Raw genomic sequence first — 10,352 nt, forward strand, 5'->3', positions numbered from 1 at the left:
TTAAATGTTTTTACTTACATGTATCTTAAAATCCTATTTGTCAATGTTCTGCAATTTTATGAGAGTGCCTACTCTCACATATATAAGTGTCAATTTTCAATAGGGTACATACAGACTGAAACATTCATGTTTCTTTAAAAAACATCCTATTTGTACTTGTACAAAAGACAAAATTTTCATAAGTTTTTCATTGGGGGTAATAGCCTAAGAAGCAAAACTAAGAAATAAAAACAACACTAGGAGACATTTTTCTTACAGTAGCCGGGCTGCGTGCATTTCACTCTAACATGCAATGTGAAATTTTAAAATCTGTTCTTTCATTTTAAATACTAAACATGTTTTGGGGGGAAAATAAATTAAAAACTGTACAAATTAGTAAAATTTTGCAAAAAGAGAAATAACAAAAAAATTTTTCTTTGGGGTTTGAAAAAAAATAAATAATTTTTTTAATGTTAAAAAATTTATCTATATCCAAATTCTTTATGAAAAAGTTTACTTTGTATTATCTTTTCTGTAAAAAAAAATGATCTTTTGGTGTTATAAATAAGTATTGCTTGCTATTAGCAGTGTTGAAAGTTCAGCATTTTTTTCATTTGCAAAGACACTCTCAATATAAGAATCGATGCCTGGTTCAATTTTCTCTTATTTAAAATATCTTAAAATAGCAATTTTCCTGAGTTTAAAAAAAAAAAAACTTCCAAGTAAAATCAATAAAAGTATTTTTTTTATATAATTTGTTATGTAAATGAAAAGATTTATAAAAAAAATATAATATCTGACCAAACTGTACGCGCTAATAAAAAATATATAAGTAATCACTATACTTTTTGGCATCAATAATGTCTTCACAAAAAATTCAATGCCCCCTCAGTTTCAGATTGTGACTGTGTTGTGTTGTTTCAATTTCAATATTTTTATTCTTAAAAAACATTAAACCAGACTATGCGCAGTTCCAAATTCAAAGCAGGGTAAAAAATCCACACAGAAAATTTCAACAGGGTGAAGTTACAATAATATCCTATTAGGTGTTAAAATTAAAAAAGGGAAAAGTAAAAGGGATATAAAAAATATGAAGATGTTTAAAAAAATTCTAAAAACATCAAAAGTAAAAGAAAATTTAAATTGTAACACGAAGGGCCTGATGGCCTTTGAAATTTCGCTCACCTGTAAAAAGGGGCCCCGGGAAAGGGGGCGGGGTTTAAAAAACCCAAAGGGCTTTTATTTGAAAAAAACTTGGTAAAAACCAAAATTGGGAAGATGTTTCATGCAAAAAATTTCAAGGTCCAGCTTGAAAAATTTTGAAAAGGGTTTTTTTCAAAGAAGCCCTTTTTCACACATTTTTAAGTTAAAAACAATGCCCACCCTGGGCAGGGGGGCCTTTTTTGACCCCCATTGCTTTTAAATTTGAAAAAATTTGTAGAACTCTCAAAAGAAGATCCCTTTTGGGGTTTAAAATATCTAGAACTCTTAAGCTAAGTATTTGAGTTTTTTCAAAGAAGTTTTTTTTAAAAAAATTAAAGTTTTTGTTATAAACCTATACGAAAATTATTACCCCCGGGCAGGGCCAATTTTGACGCCCAGGGCTTTATTTGAAAAACTTGGGGATATCCATAGAAATATTTTTTCATGCTAAATATTCCGTTAGCTCTAGCTCTTTGGATTCTTTAAGGGGAAAAGATTTTTTAAGTTTTTACTTAATTATGGTTTGTATGGGGAAAAATCAATGCCTGGGGCGGGGCAATTTTGACCCACGGGGCTTTTAATTTGAACAAACTTGGTAGACACCCCTATTAGAAGATGTTTCATGCTAAATATCTTGCTCTGGGCTCTTTGGGTTCTTTAAAAAAGAAGTTTTTTTAAAAAGGTTTTTAAACTTTGAAAAAATTGGGAAAATCAAGAAAAAACCCTGGGGGGGCCCAAATTTTTAAACCGGGGGTTTTATTTTGAAAATTTGTAGACATCCTAGAAGATGTTTCACCCCAAATTCTTAGTTAGTTGGGTTTTTTTAGAAAAAGGGTATTTTAATGTTTTCTTTTTGGTTGCCTTGGAAAACCAGGTTCTGCAAATTAAAATTTAAAATTCTTTGAAAAATTTTAAAAAAAGGGACCCCCAAAGGGAAAAATTCCGGGTTAAAGTTTGGAATGAAATTGGTTTGAGTTTATGGGGAAAATGCTTTTTAAAGAAAAAATTTTTAACTTTTTGGGACGGACACCCGGGACGACGACGCGGGACGAAAAGTAATCCAAAAGCTCACCCTTTGGGGACGATGGGGGCAAAAAAATGGTCCCGTTTGCTTGAAAATTATACGTGGAAGTTAGTATCAAATGGCATATACATTTTGTTTTTTCATTACATCATAAAAAAATTTGAAGTATCAATGTTTAGATGTAATGTATGTGTTTTAAAGAATTTTGTTCATGAATGAAGTTTTTTTTTGACATGATAAAGGTTTTTATGGTGACCCTTTGCCTTATTCTGGGTGGAGGAAGAGTTTAGGTGCCCAACTGTGGTTTTTCAGGCACAAGCAAGCACACTGGTAGAACCACAAACGTTTCAATTGGAAAAAATTAAACGCACAATCCAAAGTCTTTAAAGCTTTGCAGGGTTTGAACCTCACAGCAAGGGAAGACTATCAGGACTAATGATTTGAAGTTGGCAACCATACCATAACCCCACTCAGCTATGGTGCCCAAATAAATTTGTACTTTTATTTTATTCAATGTATTTATTAAATGCCTTTGCAACATCCTAAAATCTTACTAGCATTAAGAATTGCCAGAAAAATTTAACATGTTTCTCAAAAACCACCAGTAAGTATGCCAGGAAAAATTTAACCATGTTTTTTCTTTACAGAATAAATTATTATGACAAATAAAAATCTAGTAAAACAGATTTATATATAAATTATCATATAAAGAAAACAATAGCTGCCAGTCAGACAGTGCATCCTGAGCATTTTAGAAATAAAGAAAAAAACCACCTTTTTAATGGCACAATGGGGAGTTAATCTAGTAAAAAAAAATGCTCGAATTATAGGGTGTTAGTCATTACCCCTACAATTATGAACCTGACCCTAAGATTTGATTTGATCTGACAAGTGAATATCCTAAGTTATTTGAAAATAATCTTACATGCTTTATTTTTAACAATATTTTTTTTCATAATTAAATCAAAATGACATTATTAGGTTTATATAAAAGTTTTTTCCGAGCAGAATAAAAACTATGGCATCTGCCCTTCAAAAATTTAAAAAAACGAAACTAAATGAGTTTTTAAAAATGGGAGTAGGGGTAAAAGGAAAAAGAAATTTTTTAAAAAAATCCCAGAAAAAGAGCTTTACACAATGCCTGCCAGATTCTAATTTTTGGTAAAATTTTATTTTTTAAATTTTTAAAAAACATAATGAAAGTAGAAAATTTTTCTTTTGGGTGTCATTTTATGCTACTGTAATTTTTTTTAAAAAATACAAAAACTAAGGTTTAAAAATGAAAAAAATTTTATCCCTTCTGTTTAATTAAACACAGATTTAAAATGTTTTTCATTTCAGTTTGGCATATGTCTGTATGTTTTAAAATTTTTTTCATGGACTGGTTTCCGTGCCAAGTTTTGGGCTAGAAAAGGGAAAGTTTCCTTTATCGGCCCCTACTTGGGTTGTTTTTTTTAAATTTTTTTTTTTTTTCCAAATTTTGTCAAACCCTAACGGAAAGTAAATAATATCAGTCTCTAATTCCTTCCCCAAATTTTTTGTTTTTTATTAAACTGATTAAATTTTTTTTGATATCAATATGTCTTTAAAAAATAAAAAATAAATCTTTTAAAATTAAACTATTTTCCCCAAACGCTTGCGAGCAGTGGGTGGTTTTAGAGGTAGGCACCATTTCAGGCTTCCATAATAGAAAAACATTTTAAAAAATAAGGGGGGTAAATTCAGGGAATTAAAAAGTGTAATACATTCTCACACTTTTTAACTGTGTCTGGGAAACAAAAAGAAAAAAACCCAAAGAAAAGGAATAGAAAAAATTAAATAAAAAACCCGAAACCTTTTGTCAAAATGAAAAAAATAAAAAAAACCCCTACAGAAGCAGGGCCGCTCGGGAAATGGTAAAAAAAAAAAAAATTTGAAATTTTAACCTATAAATTTTTTAAATTTATAAAAAGAAAGATAATATTAAAGTTTTTTTTTTTGCTTACAGTTCAATGTCGTTTTTTTTGAAAAAACCCTTAAATTTAAATTTTAAATTAATTTCCCTTTAAAGTAAAAATTTTAAAAACTTATAATTTTAAAGGGACGACAAAACCAAAGTAAAAACCCAAAAAATTTTTCAGTTGAAAACGCTTTAGACGGAAGAGAAACCTTTTGAATTTCAAAGGGATTTTGGGGGCAAATTCAGAAATGATTATAGTGGGGACCTTTTTTCTCCTTTAAATTTTTCAAAAAAACCGGGGTTTTTTATAACTGTTTTAGCCAAATTTTTTCTCACCCCATGCAAATTTTTTATTTGGAAAAAAGTTTTAAAACTGCAATTGGAAAAAGGGGGGGTTTCCCAAAATGGGCCTCATATTAAAAAATAAATAAAATAAAAAACTTTCAGGTAAATTTTTTCATATCAAAAACTAAAATTTTCCGCAAATTAAAATCAATTTTAAAAATCCCAATGTAAAGTCAAATCAAAATCAAACAAATACAAAATAACTTTGTTTGATAATTCAAAAGATTGTTTTTCAAATAAGTTAAAAAATTTGATTTAAAAGCCCCATAAATAAAAATTTAAACGGACCAAAAAACCCTTTTTTTTGCTAAAAAAAATTTTATCATCAAATTTTAAAAACAAAAAAGCAAGTCTATAAAAGAAAATTTTTAATTTTAAAAAATTTTTTTTACTGTCGTATATCTAGTTAAATTAAAATCCCCGGAAAAGCGCCCTTTAAAAAAAAGGATGAAAACTGACGTGTATTTTTTAAATTAACAACATAACGTTTGTTTGTTTTTTTTTTTTGTTTTTTTTTAAAATTTGGGTTTTTGTATTGGGGACGCCGGTTTAGCGGCCCTCCCTCTATTATGGAAAAGCTTTTTTTTTTTTGGGCCTATGGAAAGGGGCTTTTATTATTAAAAAAGTTAAATTTTATGTTTTGTTAATTAGTTTTATTTTGATTTTGTAAAAAAACAAAGGGAAACAAAAGTGTTTTTATATTTTTTATTTAAAAAATTTTTATAAAAAAAACATGTGCCTTGTGATATTATTTACGAAAATTTTAAAGGGTTTTTTTTAAAAAAAAAAAAAAAAAAAAAAGCTTGTCCCTTAGTTTTAAAAGACAAAAAATTAAAAACCCCGGGTTTTGAAAATCGTTGTTTTCTTAAAAATTTAAGGGGCCCTTTTTCATTTATAATTTCCAAAATTTTCCCAAAGAAAAAAAGTTCCACTGCAATTGATATAAGCAAAAAGGTAATTTGGGGAAATTTGTAAAAAAAATTATCCTATTGTTTTATCCTTTTTTACTTTATTGTTGCGCAGAAAGGTTGTTTTTTCAAAGTGAAACCCGTTCCCCGGGTTTTGAAAAAAAATCCCATTTTTTCTGGGAAATTTCTGCTGGGCACAAAGGGCCAATTTTTTTTTTATGAAAACCTTTAAAATTTTTGCATGGGCTTGATAAAAATGGGAAACCCGCAGGTTTCATTTTTGCTGTTTGGGGGTTCTTTTGGTTTTTAGGTTTTTTTTTATTTTAAAAGGGGAAATAAACCCTGTTAAATAAAATTTTTTGTCTTTTTGTTTTTTTAAAGGTATTATTAAAAATACCCAAAAAAATTTTTGTTTTATAAATTTTCCCCCAGTTGTAAGTCATCAAAAGCATGTTATTTTTAGGGTTTCTATTTAAAATTAAAAAAAATGGGGGGAAATTAAATTAAAAGTTATGTGCATAATGTATATCCCTTTGACAAGTGATAATTGATAAAATTTGGGGAAATTAAAATTTTCTGCATTTTTAAAAAGATACAGTTTTTGTCAAATTAAATTTTTAAAGGGATGGACTTTTTATTTAAATTATAAAAGATAAAAAATGTTTTGATTGAAAAAAAAGTCCTTAAATTGGTCAAGGGAATGTAAAATTAAAAAATTCTCAAAAAAAACATATTTGAAAAGTTATTTATTTTTTTTTTTTAACATGTGCAAATATTTTTAAAAAAAACGCTTCGGTTTTTTAATTTTTAATGAAGAGAACCGGTCTCAACCTCCCGGTCTCCTGCGTCAACCCAAACAGTGTACTAGATAGATTTAAAATTGCCCTTGAATTAAAAAATTTTTTGCAACTAAAATTTTTAGTTTGATTTGTGGCCCCATGAAAAAACATTTTGTATAAAAAAAAGTAAACCCCGAGGGGCCAGATGAAAAAAAATGAAAAAAACAATCTTTTTCCCAAAAATGGTTTTGTTTGTTGGGATTTTCGTTTTTGCCCGGTGCCCCTTTATGCAAATTTTAAAAAAAATTTAAAGGGGGGGTTCGTTTAAAAATTTTTTTTGTTGGTCACAGGTTTTTAGTTCTGGTCAAGCTCAAATTTTTCCCCTTCCCGTGACTGAAAAATTTGCATGAGTTCAATTTTCCCATGCTCTGTTTAAATAAAAAATTTACGGAAAACAAAAACGATATAGTGGGGGAAATTTTGTTTTTGGTTTAAAATGTTTCTTATTAAAAAAAGAAAAAGGTTGGGAGCAGGCCGGATAGTTCGTTTGGGGTTTTTGGGAAAAATTTATGGGTTCGAAGTCCTGGTTTAGGCAGTTTAATCAGGGTTTTAAGAAGTGGTTTTTTCCCAAATGGGCACATGTTTGATTTTATTTAACCCGAAAATTTCATTATTTGAAATGGACAAAGGGGTATTGCATGAAAACTTTTTGAAATTTCCAAAAAGGGGATTTGGGTACGTTTTAACAACTAAAAAATTAAAAAGCAAAATCTGGGATGAAAGGGGTTGTTTTTTTTTCTTTTTTTAGAAAAATTCAGCATTGCCCTATATTAAAAGACATTTTTCCTGGGTTTTTTTCTTTTTTCTCTGATGTAGCTTTGGTTTATGTGGCTGGTTTCTCCCTTCTATACTTTCTTTTTGGGGTTTCCTATGCCCGTCCCCCGATGTTCATTTTTGGTGGCTCTTTTAAAAGTTAAAAATTAAAGTCAAAAACATGTCTTCAAAAAATAAGCTAAACTTTTTTAAAATAAAAGCACAGGCACGAGTATTTAGAAACCCTTTGGGAAAAAAAAATATGGGCCGATTGATTAAAAAAAAACCTGTGTTCCCTCTTTAAAAAAATTTTCAAAAAAAACCAAAAAAAAATGTAAATAAAAGACCCTTTTAAAAATATACTTCAAGTTGATTAAATTAAAAATTTTTAAAAGGGGTCATTATTTACATTTTTTTGTTTTGGTTTTTTAAAAACAGTTTTTTTTAAACAATCTGGGCAACTGGTCATTAAAATTTTTTCCCCCCAAATCCGATACTCGTGCCGTGATTTTTATGCTAAATGATCGGAACCCTTGGGGTCTTTTAAATAAAACTGAAGAAAAATTTTTTTCTTATAGCATAAGTTTAAAAGATTGCTTAATTGGCTATAAAAATTTTTTTTGGGGATCTTGGGGAAGCAAAAGTCTATTCTTTTGGGTTTAAAATTTTTAACTTAAAATGGCCCTACCTCCAGGGGCCATGTAATTGGGGGACTGCTTAAAAAATTTCAAAATCTTTTGGGTTAAAATATTTAGGTTTCCCAAAAAACGGGATCAAATTCTTTTGGGGTTTGCCCTTTGATGGGTTTTTCAAACAAAGATTTTTCTTGTTTTGATATTTTAAAAACTTTAGTATCAAAAATTTTAACCCCCATTTAATGTAAATTATTTTTTTGAAAATTTTTTAAAAAATGGTTTTAATTTTTTTTTAAAAAAGTTTTTTAAATTTTAAATTCCCTTTTGGGGACAAAAAACACAAGAAAATTTCCCGGTTTTTCAAAGTATTTTTGGAAGGTCAGGGGGGCCGGGATGTCCAGTTTAAATCTTTTAAAATTCCATGCCCCCCTTTTTCGTTTTTGAAACCAGCTAAACCTCAACTTCCGGGGCGGTTTTTCAACGCATAGGTAACTGGGACCGGGGGAAATTTACCCGTGATTTTCCAACCCCTGAGGGGAACCATGGTAAATTTTAGACGCCAAATGGGTGTAGAAATCTTCCCTTTCCCGGGAAAATTAGAGACCCTTGACCTTTTTTGCTGCGGCAAAAGGCAAAAACGGAACGGTTTTGATTATTTAAAAACTTTTTTCCTTTTTGAAAAAAACCATGTCAGCAATGTTAAATTTAAAAGCCTCGTTATATTCCATTTCCCTAAAATAAATGCACTTCCCTGCTTTAAACGTTAAAAACGGCCCCAAAAAAACCCGGGATTTTTCGGGGGGACAATTTGGGGATTGGTAGCTGCCCCAAAAAGTCCGTGCCAAGATCCAGCTGCGATCCCTGGACAGATAAAATTATATATCACAACTATTTATCATAACTTAGACTAAAAAAAAACAATAAACACATTTTGTTTGTTATTGTTATTATTATTATTATTATTATTTATTCAGTTATTTAATTTTTGTACTATTTAGTAAATGTACGCACCAATCTTTATGAAGGCATTATCTTGTGATAAGTATAGAAAAATTATACTTAGCATGTATACTGCATCATGAAACAGTGCATATGAGAGTAGGAGCGTCTCTTACTTCTCAAAAAGACATTTTAAAAAATAATGAAGGTAAAATGATTTGTCCTTGTTTTTGAAAATTCTTTTATTTACCGGAGTAAACCAGTTCAGTCGCTTGACCCCAACATGTTTTTTGGCCCCACCTTACGTACATAGTCCTATGTAAATATGAAAGAAATGCACTTTTAGAATAAAACGTGTATCAAATTAAAATGACCCAGAAATATTCCAAATACATTCTCATTAAAAAAGCAAATATACCATTTGTATCTTCGTTTTATGCGTTAATAGATTACTGAAAATAAATTGGGTCCGTTTTCCCACTCGCTTGTTAACTATGTTATTGAAAAACGATTTTTAGCCCCATTTCAGAATGCCCAAATTTTAATAAGAATCAATAAATTTTTAAAGGTAAAAGTAACAGACATGTAAAAGGATGGGGGGGGGGGGGGGGGGGGGGGGGGGGGGGGGGGGGGGGGGGGGGGGGGGGGGGGGGGGGGGGGGGGGGGGGGGGGATTATCATGGGGAAAAAATGCTCTTTTTTTTAAACCTTTTTTTTCATTCAAACAAAAAAATATAATTTTGGGTTTTAACCACTAATAACACGTTGAGCGACTTTTACTTTTCTATAACTTCTCTTCAATATTTTTCGTTATCTCCCCTTTTTTCTTTTTCATTGTTTTGTAGCCCCCCTCCAAAAAAAACACGTTTAATATACAATTCATCTTTTTCTTTTTTTTTTTAAAATAACAGTTTTATTATTAATATGATGTTTTCGTTTCAAATTTCGTTACAATGTTATAATAAAATTAAAACAAGTGGGGTAGAATATGTCAAACAAAAATTTATTATAGAGGGGGTTTATTTACAAACTATTGGGAAAATTTCTGCGAAAATAAGCTAATTTATGGATGAAAAATTTATTAAAATAGTTTTTTTGTCATTTTAAAAATAGAAAAAAACATTTTTTTACATGCCAAAGCAAACATATTACCGTTTTCTTACATCTTAGCTTTAAAGTTTTTTACGTGTTTATATACCCTTTTAATACTGCACGTTTTTTAAATTGCTTTTCATTGGGGATAATCGTGACGTTTTTATAGTTTTTATCATGGCTGCTGTCGAATTAAAAAAAATCACGATTATTCCTTTAAAAAAAATGCTTGCGGTATTATAATTCGTTTAAAGATTGATGACATGTTATATGGCCCTATATGAACGGATGTATGCATATAACCTCGCTAGCGGTCCGGGTTTAATTTCAAAAAGCCCTTTTTATGGGCCATTTTAATCTGCAACAATCTTTATAACTAAAAAATCACGGCTGGGACGGGTATTCTGAAGAAATCTTCATTTTTTACTAAAAAGATGCTTGCTGTTTATAAGTTCGTTTAAAGGTTTTTACAGGTTTGATGGTCGTATATAAAGGGTTTTTAAACCCCAGCGGTCGGGTTTATTTAAAAAATCCTTTTTATAGGGCAAACTTTATTTAATTTTAAAATATACGGGTTTTTTGGAAAAATAACCCGAGCTGGCAAGCATCATTTTTAGAGGAAAAAGTAAAATTTCTTACCCAAAACAAAAATTATTTTCCGGGCTTTTCTAACCTTATAAATATTGGGCCCTACCTT

Source organism: Ruditapes philippinarum, unplaced genomic scaffold (genome assembly GCF_026571515.1).
Source record: "Ruditapes philippinarum isolate M1 unplaced genomic scaffold, ASM2657151v2 ctg8721_1_1_1_1, whole genome shotgun sequence".
NCBI lineage: Eukaryota > Metazoa > Mollusca > Bivalvia > Venerida > Veneridae > Ruditapes > Ruditapes philippinarum.